General features: G+C 38.1%; 1 pseudogene; it reads right to left on the bottom strand.

Annotated features, from left to right (window-relative positions):
* Window positions 1-6,704, bottom strand: part of LOC143385699 (uncharacterized) — a 44,127-nt pseudogene extending 37,423 nt beyond the window's left edge.
* Between the last annotated feature and the right edge of the window lie 12,706 nt (window positions 6,705-19,410).

Here is a 19,410-nt window from a genome sequence, read left to right as displayed (position 1 = left end):
AAATCAATGATAAAAATAGAAGCTACTCCAACACCTGGAGACTAAATAATATGCCATTGAATGAACAATGGACTTCAGAAGACACCAAACAGGAGATTAAAAATTTTTAGAAGTAAATGAAAACACAGATACAGCATATCAAAATCTCTGGGACACTATGAAGGCATTACTAAGGAAAGTTCATTGCATGGAGTTCATTTGTTAAAAAAAGAAAAAAAAATCAACAAATAAATGACCTAAAATTACATCACAAAGCCCTAGGGGGGAAAAAGAATCATCATCAAAACCAGTAAAAAAACAGGAAATAATTAAAATCAGAGATGAAATTGGAAAAAAGAAGCAATTTAAAAATGATTGGGAATGGAATCACCATTTGACCCACCTATTCCACTCCTTGGTCTATACCCAAATGTCTTAAAAACAGCATACTACAGAGACACAGCCACATCAATGTTTATAGGATCACAATTCACAATAGCTAAACTGTGGAGCCAAACTGGACGCCCTTCAGTGGATTCAAGGATAAAAAGTGTGGCATTTATACACAATGGAATTTTACTCAGCAATAAAAGAGAATAAAATGTGATATTTGCAGGTAAATGGGATGGCATTTGATGGCATTGAAGATGGTAATGCTAAGGGAAGTTAGCCAACCCGCAAAACAAATGCAGAATGTTTTCTCTAATATAAGGAGGCCGACTCATAGTGGGGTAGGGAGGGAGAGCATGGGAGGAAGAGATAAATTCTAATTAGGGTAGAGGGAGGGAGGGGAAGGGGATTATCAAGAATGGTGGAATGTAATAGGCATCATTATCCAAAGTTCATGTATGAAGATATGAACTGGTGTCAATATACTTTATATACAGAGATATAAAAAATTGTGCTGTACATGTGTAGTAAGAATAGTAATGCATTCTGCTGTCATTTATTTTTTAAAATCAATTAATTTTTTTTTAATTTACAAAATGAAAAGTTGGCTCTTTGAAAAAATAAATGCATTTGATAAACCCTTATCCATGCTAATGCAGAGAAGGAGAGAAAAACCTCAAATTACTAAAATCCATGATGAAAAGGAAATGTCATCATGAACACTACAGAAATACAGAAGATAATTAGAAATCATTTTGAAAATTTGTACCCTAATAAAACAGAAAATATTGAAGACATCAACAAATGTCTAGAATCATGTGACTTACCCAAACTGAGTCAGGATGATATACACAAGTGAAACAGATAAATGAAAGAAATCCACCCATCTCCAAAATGAAAACAAGTGTCATCAGGAAATCTATATGAGTATCAGACTTCCCCTTGTTTAAATCAGGGTTTTTCACTGCACATTTTTTAAAATGTCATATTTAGCTTCAGAATATTTCTTATGGCATAAGTTATGAGACATAGACTAAACAAAAGAGGGGCTATTTCCTCTGATGAGCTGCAATTAAGGAGAAGAAGCAGGAAATATTAATACTTCAGGGTGGAGTTGTCTGCCCAAGGTCTTGCTATGCTTTTTTTTTTTTTTTTTAAATAAGATAATAACCTTCAATCATATTTTGGAAAAGATTTTCATTTGGTCACATGGTTAATTTAAATTGCAGAAAACAGGGAGAAATCCAAGATGTGGGTTAGAGGGAAGGCTGCATGCTTTGTCATTCTGTGACCTAAGATTCAAGCAGTGGAAATACTGTTTTTCTGAGAGTTCCTAGAGGACCACTGACCACTGCTCCCATGCAGGAATGCTGGCCACAAAGCCCACACAGGCCCTCCATCCACCATGCCCAAGCAAGACCACCAGCATCAGCACCTGCACAGGACTCCTAGCTGCCCACCCATGCAGGAATCCTGGTGGGGCAGTGCCCTGCAGGATCCCTAGTCACCACTCCCCCATTTGCCTCCATCTTGGGATACTTCAATCACTGCCATTGTCCCCTACATGTGGTGGCCTGCACCTGGGGACATTAGACAGGATCTGGAGACAGCTACAAGCAACAACACTGAATGCCACAGAGCTGGATCTCTTAACATTTCACCTAATGCCACCATCCGGACCAATACAACCAATACCCTATCTCTGAAAGCAGCCACCTACAACATGGGACACCTTTGTTGCCATCTTTAGTTAGGGCAACTCCCAGCTTGGGACACAGGCTGGGGCCTAAGCAATATCAAGGTACCTATAGTCCCCAAATCCCCCCTCCCCCCAGGAGCTTCTAACCCAGTACAGTGCCTGTGGCCATACAGCCCGTCCATAACTTGCAGAGCCTGGTCCTGGTCTGTTCGACAGCTCTCCACAACAGGTGCACAGCTCCTGGAGCACAGACCATAAGACCTCTGGGGAGAGGGGGTTTCTGATTGGCAAGTAGAAAGGGAGGAGTGAGTGAGATAGAGTTCAGAGACTAAAGTAGAGGCCAGGAATTGTGAGGTCTACAGGTGGGCCACAGATGAGATCATTGGGTGTAGTATCCCATGGGGATTGGCACGTGCTACACTCCCACCTCCAGGAATTCCACCCCTAAGACCAACACTCCCAGAGAAAAGAAGCAGGAAAGATACTGAACTCCTACTAAAACAATCCTTGTATCTTTCTTTGAGATTCTTTCTCTTTTCTCTCTCCCTCTCCTTCCACCCTCATATTCCCAATATTTGTGAAACTAATAATAACTAATAATAACTCTATATCCTCATCTCCGAACCCCTCAACATCTCATCCTACACCCCACGCCTGGTTCTCTTTGTCCACACCAGAAACTGCAGACCCTTTTGCAAACCTACTGTTTATAATGTAGATAATGATTGAACTTGCCATTTCTATACATTGTGAAAAATCCATAAAAATCTTAATAGCAGCTACTTGGTTTAAGGCTGCATATTGTTTGTATTGGGATCTGTGAATATTGATCTCTCCTTAAGGGGGGGGGGGCAATGGAATGCATTAGGGACACTATAAGCCTCGAGGGTAAAAACTGTAACACCTCAAATACACAGAGCTAGAAGGGAAGATGCATGAACAACATGAAGAACCCAGGGGAAAATGTGCCCCAAAGATGCTCCATTATTAGAAGCCATGGTCAAAACAGCAGAAGAAATGATAGAGAAGGAGTGGAGGGGCATAATTTTCTTTGAACTAAAGAATGATGTAAGACAGCAAATACAGGCAGCAAAGGATTATTTTGATAAAAAGCTATGTAAGCACATACAGGAAGCAAAAGATTCCTTCAATAAGGAGATAGAGATTCTGAAAAAACAAACAGAAATCCTTGAAATGAAGGAAACAATAAACCAAATTAAAAACTCAATAGGAAGCATCTCAAACAGAATAGATCACTTGGAAGACAGCGTCTCAGGCAATGCAGACAAAGTATATAATCTTAAAAAATAAAGTTGGCCATACAGTGAAGATGATAAGAAACCATGAGCAGAATATTCCAGAATTATGGGATAACATGAAAAGACCAAATTTAAAAATTATTGGGCTAGAGGAAGGCATAGAGGTCCAAACCAAAGGAATGAACAATCTATTCACTGAAATATCAGAAAAATTTCCCGACATGAAGAATGAATTGGAAAATTAAATACAAGAAGCCTTCAGGATGCCGAATGTACAAAAATCACAACAGACCCACACAAAGGTACATCATAATGAAAATATCCGACATACAGAATAAGGAGAAAATTTTAAAAGCCACAAGAGAACGGAATCAGATTGCCTATGGGGGAAACCAATTAGGATCTCTGCTGATTTCTCAATGGAGACCCTGAAAACTAGAAGATCCTGAAACAACATTAATCAAGCTCTGAAAGAAAATGGGTGCCAACAAAGAATCTTGTATCCAGCAAAATTAAGCTTTAGATTTGAAGATGAAATAAAACCCTCCTACAATAAACAAAAGTAAAAAGAACTTATAGCTAGAAAATTGGCACTAGAAAACATTCTTGGCAAAATATTCCATGAAGAGGAAATTAGAAACAACAATGAAAATCAGCAGAGAGAGGCAATACCCTAAAGGAAAAACTAATTAAAGAAGAAAGTCAGATTAAATAACAAAAATACAGAAATATGTCTGGAAATACAAACCATGTCTCAATAATAACCCTGAATGTTAATGGCTTAAACTCACCAAAAGTCACAGGCTACCAGACTGGATTTAAAAAAAAAAAGATGCAACAATATGCTTCCAACAGGAGACTCATTTACAGAAAAAGACATACCAGACTAAAGGTGAAAGGTTGGGAAAAATCATACCAGTCACATGGACAGCAGAAGGAAGCAGGGGTTTCCATCCTCATATGAAATAAAGTAGACTTCAAGCCAAGGTTAATCAAAAGGGATAAAAATGGGCATTACATACTGCTCAAGGGCTCCACACACCAACAAGAAAAACAATCATTAATATATATGCCCCAAACAATGGTGCAGCTATGTTCATCGAACAAACTCTTCTCAAGTTTGAGAGTCAAATTGACCACAATACAATGACCTTGAGTGACTTTAACTCACCTCTCTCACCACTGGACAGATCTTCCAAACAAAAGTTGAATAAAGAAACTATAGAGCTCAATAACACAATAACTTAGACTTAGCTGACATATATAGAATATTTCAACATGCATCAAGTGGATACACTTTCTTCTCAGCATCACATGGATCCTTCTCTAAAATACACCATATAATGTGCCACAAAGCAACTCTTAGCAAACACAAAAAAAGTAAAGAGACTACCATGCATTTTATCAGATCATAATGGAATAAAACTGGAAATCGACAACAAAATAAAAATAAAAATTTCTCCATCACCTGGAGACTAAACAATAAGCTACTGAATGAACAGTGTGTTACAGAAGACATCTGGGAGGAGATTAAAAAATTCTTAGAGTTAAATGAGAACACAGACACAACATATCAAAATCTTGTGGACACTATGAAATCAGTACTAAGAGGAAAATTCATTGAATGGAGTTCATTCCTTAAAAGAAAAAAAAATCAACAAATAAATGGGGACATTATATTCATTTGCAAACCTAGATATTATCCTGAGCCAAACTTTAATATGAAAGTCAAGAATGTGATCCCTGGGGCTGGGGCTCAGTGGTAGGGCACCTGCCTACACATGAAGCCCTGCATTCCATCCTCAGCACCACATAAAAATAAATATATAAAATAAAGGTACTGTGTCCATCTACAACTAGAGAAAACAAAAAAAGCCCACAATCCCTGGCAGGCATTGTGGTAACACACACACATGTAACCCCAGCTGCTTGGGAAGCCGAGTCTGGAGTGTCACAACTTTGAGTCAAGCCTCACTAACTTGGCAAGACCATATCTCAAATAAAAATAAAACCAGGACGATAGATGTGTTTTACAAGTGAGCTCTAGGTGCTATCATCATTACCACAGGGGGAGATTTTTGATTCCTGTCTTGTCTTCTTTCTATGAACTTAAAGTCCTCACAAACAAGGAGGTGGCTTAGGGATGATGCTATATTTTCTAAAAACAACCCATGTGAAATGTTCAAGTGTTCACATCTTTTGAAAAATTCCCAAGCATTTTGCTTTTGATATAATGGTCATTAGAAGTGTCTCTTTAATCTTATGTTTGTCATTTGTTTTCTTAGGCACATAAACAACTGATTGATCTTGAATTTTGTTACTGTTCTGAGCTCATCTGTCGCTTCTAACAGTACTTAGTGAACTCCTACCTTAAAAATATCCACTTTATAACCACTTCTAATTCATACCTCATTTTGAAAGACTTGTAGTCTTTGAGACAGCAAGAAACACAAGTAATTTGCAATACTCCTTTGACAAAGGCAAAAATACTGGTGAAAATCTCAGCAAAACTCTATTCTCTACAAGTCAGAAACCAAGAGAATAAGACCATAGTCTGCCACAAACACTTTAACAGGCACAGGAGATGAGAGATACCCCAGCCAGCAAACTTCCTGTTATCAATTTAGACGAAGACAGAATCAGGAAAAAAATCACCCATCTTTAAAACTAAAAACAAGTGTTATCAGGAAACCTATGAGATTATCAGACTTCCTTTTGTTTAGATCAGGGTTTTCCATTGCAAATTTTTAAAAACGTCTCATTTACCTTCAGAGTATTTCTTATGTCATAAGTTATGAGACATAGTCTTAAAGGGGGGGGTGGCTCTTTCCTCAGGGTAGAATATCATTCACATTTTAAAAGAGTCGCAATTAAGGAAAGAAGCATGGGATATTAATAATTCAGCTTGGAGTTGTTTGCCCAAGGACTTGCTCTTTAAAAAAAGCATACACACACAACAATATTATAGTAACCTTCAACCATATTTTGGAAAAGATTTGCACAACTTTGACAACGACCCAACTTTAGCAACTGTCACATTAGCATGAGCATTTGGTCACATGGTTAATTTAAGTTGCAGAAAACAGGGAGAAATTCAAGTTGTGGGCTAGAGGGAGACTGCGTGCTGTGTTGCTCTGTGACCTAAGATTGAAGCAGTGGAAATACTGTTTCTCTGAGAGTTCTTAGAGGACCCCTAACCACTGCTCCCATGCAGGAATGCCAGCCACAAAGCCCACACAGGTCCTCCAGCCACCGTGCCCAAGCAGGACCACCAGCATCAGCACCCACACAGGACTCCTAGCTGCCCACCCATGCAGGAATCCTAGTGGCCATTGGCCCACAGGATCCCCACCCATCACTCCTGTGTGGACCGCCATTACCAATGTGGGGCTCCCCATCTTGGAACACTGCAACCACTGCCATAGTCCCCTACATGTGGGCCTGCACCTGGGGACACTGGACAGGGTCTGGATACAGCTGCCAGCCACAACACTGCATGCCACAGAACTGGATCTTCACATGTCACCTAATGCCCCCACCTAACCCAACACAACTGATACCCCCATCTCTGAAAGCAGCCACCTCCAACTTGGGACACCTTTGTCACCATCATTAGTTAGGGCAACTCCCAGCTTGGGACAGAGACTGGTGCCTACAAGCAATATCAAGGTACCTATAGTTCCCAAATACCCCTGGCACCAGGAGCCGCTAACCCAGCACAGTGCCTGTGGCCACATGGCCAGTCCATAGCTTGCAAAGCCTGGTCCTGATCTGCTCCACAGCTCTCCACGACAGGTGCGCAGCCCCCAGATCACAGCCCATAAGACTTCTGGGGAGAGAGGTTTCTAACTGGGAAGTAGAAAAGGAGGGGCACGTGAGACAGAGTTCAGAGACTAAATTAGACACCAGGAATTCTGAGGTCTCCAGGTGCGCCCCAGAGCAGAACCTTGTGGTGCAGTCTCCCATGGCGACTGGCAAGTGCTACACCCCACTTCCAAGAACGCCACCCCCAAGACCAACCCTCCCACCCTAATAACCTTCACCATTCTGAGGGTGGAGACACCAGCAAACACCAGACAATCCCAATTCTGTCTCTGGCATTGGCTGTTAAATAGCAATGTTCCTGACATCATGCAGCTAGTAGACTGCTTTATATCATGGTACATAAGAAGCAGGAAAGATACTGAATTCCAACAAAAACAATCCTTTTATCTTTTAGGTTCTTTTTCTCTTTTCTCTCTCCCTCTTATTTCCCCCTCACATTCCCAACATTTGTAAAAACCAAGAACTTCTCAAGGATTAGGCCTTTGAGTTCTGGGAGGTCTGAACCATATATTACAGTTGTGTTGTATATTCTTTTATCTCCCATTCCTACATTTTGTATTTCTTGATTTTTATGTTTTTTTGTCTGCTCTGCTGTCTTCCCAATTACGTGTCTCCCCCAAATCACTTTCTCTCTTCTCTTGCTAGTATCCAACTTCATTCCTCTTTCACTCTTCCTAACACTTAATAACTCTATATCCTCACCTCCTACACCCTAAACATCTCATCCTACACTCCACCCCTGGCTCTCTTTGTCCACACCAGAAACTGCAGACCTTTTGCAAACTTACTGTTTATATTGTAGGTAATGATTTATGTATATTGTGACAAAACCTTAAACACCTTAATAACAGCTATTTGGTTTAAGGCTGCATATTCTTTGTATTGGGATCAGTGAATATTGATCTCTCACTTAAAGAAGATGTATTGGAACTCATTGGGGACACTATAAGCCTACAGGATAAAAACTGTAATACCTTGAAACCCCAGAGCTAGAAGGGAAGATGCATGAACAACATGAGAAACCAAGGGAAGAATGTGCTCCAAACAAAGATGCTCCATTATTAGGATCCATGCTCAAAACAGCAGAAGAAATGATACAGAAGTAGTGGAGCGGTATAATTTTCTTTGAATTAAAGGATGATGTAAGACAGCAAATACAGACAGCAAAACATTATTTTGATAAAGAAATACATAAGCAAATACAGGAAGCAAAATATTCCTTCAATAAGGAGATAGAGATTCTGGACAAAAAAAAAAAAAGAACAGAAATACTTGAAATGAAGGAAACAAAAAAACAAATTAAAAACTCAGTAGAAAGCATCTCCAACATAATAGATCTTTGGAAAACAGAACCTCAGACAATGATAACAAAATATATAATCTTGAAAAACAAAGTTGACCACAGTGAAGATGGTAAGAAACGATGAGCAGAGGTTTCAAGAATTATGGGTAACAGGAAAAGACCAAATTTAACAATTATTGGGCTAGAGGAAGGCAAAGAGGTACAAACCAAAGGAATAAACAATCTACTCAATGAAATGATATCAGAAAAATTTGCAAACATGAAGAGTGATTTGGAAAATCAAATACAAGAGGCTTATGGGATGCCAAATGTACAAAATCACAACAGATCCATACCAAGACACATTATAATGAAAATGCCTAACATACAGAATAGAGAATTTTAAAAGCCACAAGAGAAAGGAATCAGTTTACATATAGGGGAAACCAGTTAGGATCTCTGCCTATTTCTCAACCCAGACCCTGAAAGCTACAAGATCCGGCAACAACATAAACCAAGCTCTATAAGAAAATGGATGCCAATTAAGAATCATATCTGGGCTGGGGATGTGGCTCAAGCGGTAGCACACTCGCCTGGCATGTGTGCGGCTCGGGTTCAATCCTCAGCACCACATACAAACAAAGATGTTGTGTCCGCCAAAAACTAAAAAGGAAATATTAAAATTCTCTCTCTCTCTCTCTCTCTCTCTCTCTCTCTCTCTCTTTAAAAAAAAGAATCATATCGAGCTAAATTAAACTTTGATTTCAATTTAGATGTTATTTTTAAGACAAAATAAAAACCTTCAATGATACACAAAGTTAAAAGAATTTACAGCTAGGAAGCCTGCACTACAGAACATCCTTGGAAAAATACTCCATGAAGAGGAAATGAAAAACAATGAAAATCAGAAAAGGGAGGTATCATTCTAAAGGAAAAAACCTATCAAACAGAAAACAAGTTAAATACTAAAAATAAACAAAAACAACTGGGAATACAAATGATGTCTCAATAATAACCCTGAATGTTAATTTCTAAAACTCAGACATCAAAAGACTGGCAGATTGGATGAAAAAAAAAGACCCAACAATATGCTGCCTCCAAGAGACTCATCTCATAGGAAAAGACATCCACAGAATGGAGGTGAAAGGTTGGGAAAAATCATACCATACACATCGACTGCAGAAACAAGCAGGGGTTTCCATCCTTGTATCAAATGATGCGAATTTCAAGGGAAAGTTAATCAAAAGGGATAAAGAAGGATATTACATACTGCTCAAGGGAACCATACACCAATAAAACATAACAATTATAAATATATATGCCCCAAACAATGGAGCATCTATGTTGAGCAAACAAACTCTTCACAATTTCAAGAGTCAAACAGACCACAAACAATAATTCTGGGTGACTTTAACATACCTCTTTTACCACTCTTTTACCACTCTTCTAAACAAAAGCTAAATAGAGAAACTATAGAGCTCAGTAATACAATCAATAACTTAGACTTAAATGACACATACAGAATATTTTATCCTTCAACAAGTGAATACACTTTCTTCTCAGCAACACATGGATCTTTCTCTAAAACAGGCTATATACTATACTGCAGGGCAACTCTTAGCAAATATAAAACAGAGATACTACCACACATTTTATCAGATCATAAAGGAAAGAAATCAGAAATCAATGATAAAAATAGAAGCTACTCCAACACCTGGAGACTAAACAATATGCTACTGAATGAACAAGGAGTTGCAGACATCAAGACATCAAAGAGGAGATTGAAAAATTCTTGGAGGTGAATGAGAATAGTGATACAACATGTCAAAATCTCTTGGACACTATGAAAGCAGTACTAAGAGGAAAGTTCATTGCATGGAGTGTATTCCTTAAAAGAAGACAAGGTCAACAAATAAATGACCTAACATTACATCTCAAAGCCCTAGAAAAAGAACGAATCAACACCAAAAGCAGAAGACAGGAAAAAATTAAAAATCAGAGCCGAAATCAATGAAATTGAAACAAAAGAAGCAATTAAAAATTTGACAAAATGAAAAGTCATCCCTTTGAAAAAATAAATACATTTGCCATTGTAGAGAAGGAGAGAAAAAACTCCAATTACTAAAATCCATGATGAAAAAGTAAATATCACCATGAACACTACAGAAATACAGAAGATAATTAGAAATTATTTTGGAAATTTGTACTCCTATAAATCAGAAAATGCTGAAGACATCAACAAATGTCTAGAAACATATGATTTAGCCAAACTTGAGTCAGGATGATCTATATAAGTTAAACAGATCATTTTCAAGCAATGAAATAGAAGACACCATCAAAACCCTACCAACCAAAAAAAAAAAAAAAAAAAAAAAAGCCTAGGACTAAATAAACACAAGACCTCCAAAGAGAACTAACACCAACAATTGTGAAATTATTCCATGAAATATAAAGAGAGAGAACAATTACAAAGTCATTCTATGAGGCCAAAGTCACCCTGATTCTAAAACCAGGTAAAGATACAAAGAAAGGAAACTTCAGACCAATCTCTCTAATGAACATAGATGCAAAAACTCTGAATAAAATTCTGGCAAATCAAATACAAAAAACATATCAAAAAGATAGTGCACCACAATCAAGTGTGGCTCATCCCAGGGATGCAAGGTTTGTTCAACATTCAGAAATCAATAAAATTAATTCATCACATCAATAGACTTAATGATAAGAATCATAATCACCTCAATGGATGCAGAAAAGGCATGTGACAAAATATAGCACCTTTAAACATTCAAAACACTAGAAAAACTTGGGATAACAGAAACATATCTCAACAACATAAAGGCTGTCTACACTAAGCCCCAGGCCAACATCATTCTGGATGGAGAAAAATTGAAGGCATTCCCTCTAAATTCTGGAACAAAACAGGGAACTATTCAACATAGTTCTTGAAACACTGGCCAGAGCAATTAGATAGATGAAAGAAATTAAAAGAATAACCACAAAAAAAGAAGAACTCAAACTATCACTATTTGCTGATAACATGAATCTATACCTAGAAAATCCAAAAAAATTCCACCAGAAAACTACTAAAACTAATAAATGAATTCATCAAAGTAGCAGGTTACAAAATCAACACCCATAAATCAAAGGCAATCTGTACATCAGTGGCAAATCCTCTGAAAGGGAAACTAGGAAAAACTACCTCATTCACAATAAACTAAAACAAAACAAAACAAAACAAACTTGGGAATCAACTTAATGAAAGAGGTGAAAGCCCTCTACAATTAAAACTATAGAACACTAAAGAAATTAAAGACAACTTTAGAAGATGGAAAGATCGATTTTGCACTTGGATTGGCAGAACTAATATTATCAAAATGACCATACTTCTAAAATCACTATTCAGATTTAATGCAATTCCGATCAAAATCTCAATAGCATTCCTCATAGAAATATAAAAGGCAATGATGTAATTATTCCCAGAAAAATAAAGAGACCCAGAATAGCTAAAACAGTCCTTAGCAGAAGAGTAAAGTAGGGGGCATCATTATACCAGCTTTTAAACCATACTACAGAGCAATAGTAACCCAAACAGCATGGTATTGGCACCAAAACAGAGACTAACCACATAAATACAGTTATCTCATAGTAGACAAAGGTACCAAAAACATGCATTGGAAAAAAAAATAGCCTCTTCAACAAATGGTGCTGGGAAAACTGGAAATTCTTATGCAGCAAAATAAAATTAAGCCCCCAGAGACCCTGAACCTAAGAGAATAAAAATAAGTCCAAATCTTCATCATGTTGGATTAGGCCCCTTATTAAGACTCCTACAGCATAAGAATTAAAACCAAGAATCAATAAGTGGATGGATTCAAACTGAACAGCTTCTCTGCAAAAGAAACAATCAGTGAGGTGAAGAGACAGCCTACATCCTGAGAGTAAAGCAGCACTCATCTCTAGGGTATATGAAGAACTCAATCTTAACACCAAAAAAACAAACAAACAAAAAAAAAAAAACCCAACAACAACCAAATAACCCAATTGATAAATGGACCAAGGAGCTGAACAAGCACTTCTCAGAATATAACATACAATTGAGCAACAAATATTTTTTTAAAGTTCAACATAGCAATTAGAGAAATGCAAATCAAAACTAAGATTTCGGCTCAGCTCAGTCAGAATGGCTGCTATGAAGATAAAAAAAAACAGATGTTGGCGAGGATGTGGGGGAAAGGCACACTCATACGCTGCTGGTGGGACTGCAAATTGGTGCAGCCAATATGGAAAGCAGTATGGAGATTCCTTGGAAATCTGGGAATGGAACCACCATTTGACCCAGCTATCCCTCTCCTCAGTCTATACCCAAAGGATCTAAAACAGCACACTACAGGGACACAGCCACATGAGTGTTTAGGGCAGCACAATTCACAATAGCTAAACTGTGGAGCCAACCTAGATGCCCTTCATCAGATGAATTGATTAAAAAACTGTGGTGTATATACACAATGAAATATTAGCATTGAAAGAGAATAAAATCATGGCATTTGCTAGTAAATGGATGGAGCTGGAGAATATTGTGCTAAGTGAAGTTAGCCAATCCCCCCAAATCAAAGGCTGAATATTTTCTGACATGTGGAGGCTGATCCGTAATTGGGAAGGGGGATCATGGGAGGAACACAGGGACTTTAGATAGGGCAAAGGGGAGGGAGGAAAAACAGAGGGGGCATGGGGGGAAAAGAAGCTGGTGCAATGAGATGGACAGCATTACCCCAATACATGTATGAAGACACAAACTGTGTGACTATTTTATGTTTAACCAGAGACACGAAAACTTGTGCTCTCTATGTGCACTATAAGTTGAAAGGCATTGTTCCATCATGTATCACAAATAAGAAATCTATCAATAAATAAATTACAGAAAACACACTTTTGTATTACTTTTGAAAGAAAACATCACAAATGTTATCACTTAAAATAATAGTAATGCATTATTTTCTAACTTGAATGTTTTAGGTATCCTAACAATGAAATAATTTCACAGTGTTAACATTCACCCTCCTTCAAGAGTTTGTTAAAAAAAAAAAAAAAATCCCAGTTTCCAGTAACTTCTGGAATCTCCTCTCCTTATTTTGATGTAGTTTTCAAAAGTGAGATGATGGACGAGTCCATCTCGTATAAAACACAAAGGTCCAATGACGGCTACCCTCAACCTTCACACAGCTTAGTCCCTCAGGAACAGGAGCTGGAAGGTCTCCAGTGAGCTTGTCCTTGCTCACAATATTTACCAGAAAGTCAGAAAATGCAGCTGTAAGCCCAGGGAACAGAAAGCCCTGATCTGCAAACTCGGAATGGCAGAGACAAATCCCCAACACAGTGAGATGGGAGTCACCTGCCTGGGACAGTGCCACCAAATACTTAGTAGAGAATTTAGAGCTCTGAAAACCTGAAAATGCTCCTAGGAGGGAGGACCACCTAGAAGTTGGGCTGAGAAGGGAGTCATGGTTAGATAACTGGTGGGACCGTGACCTCAACGAGACCTGATCACTTTCCCAGTGGCTGTGACCTTGGGTCAAACCACTTACTTAGTGTTGTCCTCACCCACAGGGAAGGTCCCCGGTCACCTCATCACAGAGCACGTGGGCCACAGTATTCACCTAAACATTCCGGGGTGTAGATTCACTTCATTCTTCTCTGATTGTTTTTACTTTCTCTTTTCCAAGATTCCCCTCTGAATATTTCTAGGACTTCACCTCTGTGAATTCTACTTTGGTCATTTTAAGTCACTGGATCTCAATGTTTAAAGGAAGATCTAGGAAGGGAGATGTTGTCCATGAACATTTTTAGTAAAGTGCTTAGAGGGCAGAATATTCAAAGTACTTCACATTTTTGGGGGAGGAAGACATCCTAACAGAGCCCAGCACAGATGAGAAATTTCAAAAGAGTTTTCACAAAGGAGAAAATATTTACAAGGCAAATAAATATATGAACATGAGTATCAAGCAGGACTCTTCAAGGAAGCTCCTAGTCAAGGCAGTAGAGACTACTGTAGATTCACCAGGAAGGGGAATAGTCACCCCCCACACACACCACTATAAGACTGATGGCCACAGGGACGTTGAGTGATTGGAACAGCCAAGTCTGCAGTGGCAAAGGTCAATGGTAAAGCACTTTGGAAGATGGTGTGGTGCTCTGTACTCAGGCGTGTGCTATGAAAGAGCAACTCTACCCTAGACAGAGGAGAGGTGGGAAAGAGTTCTATGAGGGTGCTCCAACTGGCCCCCACCACTGCCACCTTTACCACTGGGAAAGGTCCTCCAGCTGCCACCACACTCTGCACTGCAGGACCCTTCTGTCTGGACACAGGGACCCAGTTTTCACACCAGCCCAAGCATGGTCCCAGCCCCAGCTCAGACCAAGACCATGAGGCCACGGTCCATTTAGTGCCAAGGACCTGAAGAATAAGAGGTGAAGGGTAAGGCTGAGAAGAGAAGAATAGAGATGTGGAACAGAAGGGCCAAGGCTCAGGGGCAGGGAACTTGCCTGGCATGTGTGAGGCACTGGGTTCAATTCTCAGCACACATAAGTAAATAAAGGTCCCTCAACAACTAATAAAAATACAGACTTATGTTAGCCCTTTAATGACTAAGAATTTATTAGCAGATTATCTATATCAATACTTTGGAAAAAGTAAATTTTATGAAAATACATGTAGAGAAAAAAATCCTAAGGAAAGGAGCAAACTTAGAAGATATTGAAAATGAACATATCATAGAAAGAATTTATGATGTCAACATTGGCACTTTTAAAGAACAAGTGAAATTGACAGAATCTGGTAGATCTGACAACTAAGCCTTATGTCAGATATGTACTAGACAGCACATGACTATATGTTACAATATGTTAATAAATTGTGTACCCATTTTACATCTTCTAAGTTTGCTCTTTTCCTTAGGATTTTCTTTTCTCTGCATGTATTTTTTATAAAATTTACTTTCTACAAACTATTGAGAAAGGTAATTTGCTAATGATGGAAATAAACTCTGGAAAATTTATCCTAAGATGATTCTGCATTTTCCAAACCTCTGAGTGTGATGACAGGAACCCAAATGATACAGGCTGGGGCTGTTTGCTGTAGCCAAAAAGATTGAACAATACGCTGCCTACAGGAGACTCATCTGATAGGAAAAGTCATACCCAGACTGAAGGTGAAAGGTTGAAAAAAATCATACCACTCACTTGGACCTCAGAAGCAAGCAGGGTGTCCATACTCAAATCAAATAAAATAGACTTCAAGCCAAAGTTAAAAGGGATACAGAAGGACACCACATACTTCTCAAGGGAACGATTCACCAACAAGTCATAACGATCATTAATATATATGCCCCAAACCATGGTGCAGCTATGTTCAAACAAACTCTTCTGGAGTTCAGAGTCAAATTGACCACAACAGAATATTCTTGGGTGACTTTAACACACCTCTCTCACCACGGGACATATTTTCCAAACAAAAGTTGAATAAAGAAACTATAGAACACAATAACACAATTAATAACCTAGACTTAACTGACATATATTCTACATATCAGCCAGCATACCCTTTCTTCTCAGCAGCACATGGATCCTTCTCTAAAATAGACCATATACTATGCCACAGAGCAGCTCTTAGCAAATACAAAGGAGTAGAGATACTACTATACATTTTATCAGATCATAATGGAATGAAATGGGAAATCAATGACAAAATAAAGAATAAAAAATTCTGCATCCAATAGAGACTGAACAATATGCTACTGAATGAACAATGGGTTACAGAAGACATCAAGGAGGAGATTAAAAATACTTAGAGGTAAATGAGGACACAGACACAAAATATCAAAATGTCTGGGAAACTGTGAAAGCAGTTCTAAGAGGAAAATTCATTGCAAGGAGTTCATTCCTTAAAAGAAGAAAAAGTCAACAAATAAATGACCTCACACTACATCTCAAAGATGTAAAAAAGAATAATTTAGAAGCAAAAGCAATGGAAGGCAAGAAATAATTAAAATCAGAGTGAAAAATCAATGAAATCTAAACAAAAAAAATAATTGAAAAAATGACAAAACTAAAAGTTGGTTCTTTAAAAAAATGAATTGACAGAATCTTAGCCATGCTAATAAAGAGAAGGAGAGAACTCAAATTACCAGCATACATGATGAAAAAGGCAATATCACAACAGACACTACAGAAATACAGAAGATAATTAGAGTATAAGGTTTCAAAATAATTTCTAATAAAATAGAACACAGTGAAGGCATCGAGAAATTCCTTAAGTCATATGATCTGCCCAGATTGAGTCAGGAAAATATAGACAACTCCAACAGACCAATATCAAGTGAGGAAATAGAATAAGCCATCAAAACATTACCAACCATCAAAAACCCAAGACCAGCGAGTTCTGTAAGACCTTTAAAGAAGAACTAATACCAATACTCTTCAAACTATTTCAGGAAATAGAAAAAGAGGGAAAACTTCCAAACTCATTCTATGAGGCCAATATCACCCTGATCCCCAAACCAGGCAAAGACACTTCAAAGAAAGAAAACTTCAGGCCAATCTCTCTAATGAACATAGATGCAAAAATCCTCAAAAAAATTCTGGCAAATCAAATACAAAAACATATCAAAAAGATTGTGCACCACGATCAAGTGGGATTCATCCCTGGGATGCAAGCTTGGATCAACATACAGAAGTCAATAAATGTGATTCATCACATCAATAGACTTAATGATAAGAATCAATATGATCATCTCGAGAGATGCAGAAAAAGCATTTGACAAAATACAGCACTGCTTTATGTTCAAAACACTAGAAAAACTAGGGGTAACAGGAACTTACCTCAATATCATACAGGCTATCTACGCTAAGCCTCAGGTCAACATCATTTAGAATAATGGAGAAAAACTAAAGGCATTCCCTCTAAAATCTGGAACAAGTCAGGGATGCCCTCTTTCACTCTTCTATTCAACATAGTTCCTGAAACAGTGGCCAGAGCAATTAGACAAAAGAAATTAAAGGAACAAATATAGGAAAAGAAGAACTTAAACTAGCACTATTTTCTGACAATATGATTCTATCCCTAGAAGACCCAAAAAACTCCACCAGAAAACTTCTAGAACTAGAAAATGAATTCAGCAAAGCATTAGGATATAAAATCAACACCCATAAGTCAAAGGAATTTCTGTATATCAGTGACAAATCCTCTGAGAAGGAGATGAGGAAAACTACCCCATTCACAATATACACAAAAATAAAATAAAATAAAATACTTGGGAATCAACTTAACAAAAGAGGTGAAAGATCTATACAATAAAAGCTACAGAACCCTAAAGAGAGAAATCAAAGATGACCTTAGAAGATGGAAAGATGTGCCTTGTTCATGAATAGGCAGAATTAATATTATCAAAATGACAATACTACCAAAAGAACTACCCAGGTTTAATGCAATTCCAATAAAAATCCCAATGGCATTCCTCATAGAAATAGAAAAAGCAATCATGAAATTCATCTGGAAAAATGAGAGACCAAGAATAGCCAAAGCAATCCTTAGCAGGAAGAGTGAAACAAGTGGCATCACTATACCACACCTTACACTATACTACAGAGCAATAGTAAAAAAACAGCATAGTATTGGCCCCCAAACAGGCTGGTAGACTAATGGTACAGAATAGAGGACACAGAAACCAACCCACAAAATTACAACTACCTTATATTAAACAAAGGTGCCAAGAATATGCACTGGAGAAGGATAGCATTTTCAACAAATGGTGCTGGGAGAACTGGAAATCCATATGCAACAAAATGAAATTAAACCCCTCTCACCATGCACAAAAGTTAACTCAAAATGGATCAAGGACCTGAGAGTAAAACCAGAGACTCTGCATCTAATAGAAGAAAAAGTAGGTCCTAATTTCCATCGTGTGAGATTAGGCCCCAACTTCCTTAATAAGACTCCTATAGCACAAGAATTAAAACTAAGAATCAATAAATGGGATGGAATCCAACTAAAAAGTTCCTTCTCAACAAAAGAAAATCTGTGAGGTGAACAGAGGGCCTACATCCTAGAAGCAAATTTTTACCCCTCACTCATCAGAGCACTAATTGAGGGTATATAAAGAACTCAAAAAGCTAAGCACTAATAATAATAATAATAACCCAATCAAAAGATTGGCCAAGGACCTGAACAGACACTTCTCAGGAGAGGATATACAATCAATCAACAAATACATGAAAAAAGTTTCATCATCTCTATCAATTAGAGAAATGCAAATTAAAACTACATAAGATATCATCTCACTCCAATAAGAATGGCAGCTGTTTTTAAAGACAAATCTATAAATGTTGGCCAGGATGCGGGGAAAGGCACACTCATACACTGCTGGTGGAACTGCAAATTGGTGCAGCCAATATGGAAAGCAGTGTGGAGATTCCTTGGAAAACTGGGAATGGAACTACCATTGGACCCAGCTATCCCACTCCTTGGATTATACCCAAAGGACTTAAAAACAGCACACTACAGGGACACAGCCACATCAATGTATATAGCAGCACAATTCACAACAGCTGAACTGTGGAGCCAACTAGGTGTCCTTCAGTGGATGAGAGGATAAAAAAATGTGGCATATCTACACAATGGAATATTACTCAGCAATAAAAGAGAATAAAATTATGGCATTGGCAGGGAAATGGATGGCACTGGAGAAGATAATGCTAAGTGAAGTTAGCCAATCCACCCCCCCAAAAAAAACAAATGCTGAAAGTCTTCTCAGATATCAGGAGGCTGACTATAGTGGGGTAGGTAGGGGGAGCACAGGAGGAATAGATGGATTATAGACAGAGCAGCAGGGTGGGCAGGGAAAGGGGTCAGGGGATTAGGAAGGACGGAGGAATGTGATAGACATCGTTATCCAAAGATGAAGACATGAATTGGTGTCAAC

The sequence above is a fragment of the Callospermophilus lateralis genome, chromosome 20 (genome assembly GCF_048772815.1).
Source record: "Callospermophilus lateralis isolate mCalLat2 chromosome 20, mCalLat2.hap1, whole genome shotgun sequence".
Lineage (NCBI taxonomy): Eukaryota > Metazoa > Chordata > Mammalia > Rodentia > Sciuridae > Callospermophilus > Callospermophilus lateralis.
This window is presented reverse-complemented; position numbering and strand designations above follow the sequence as displayed.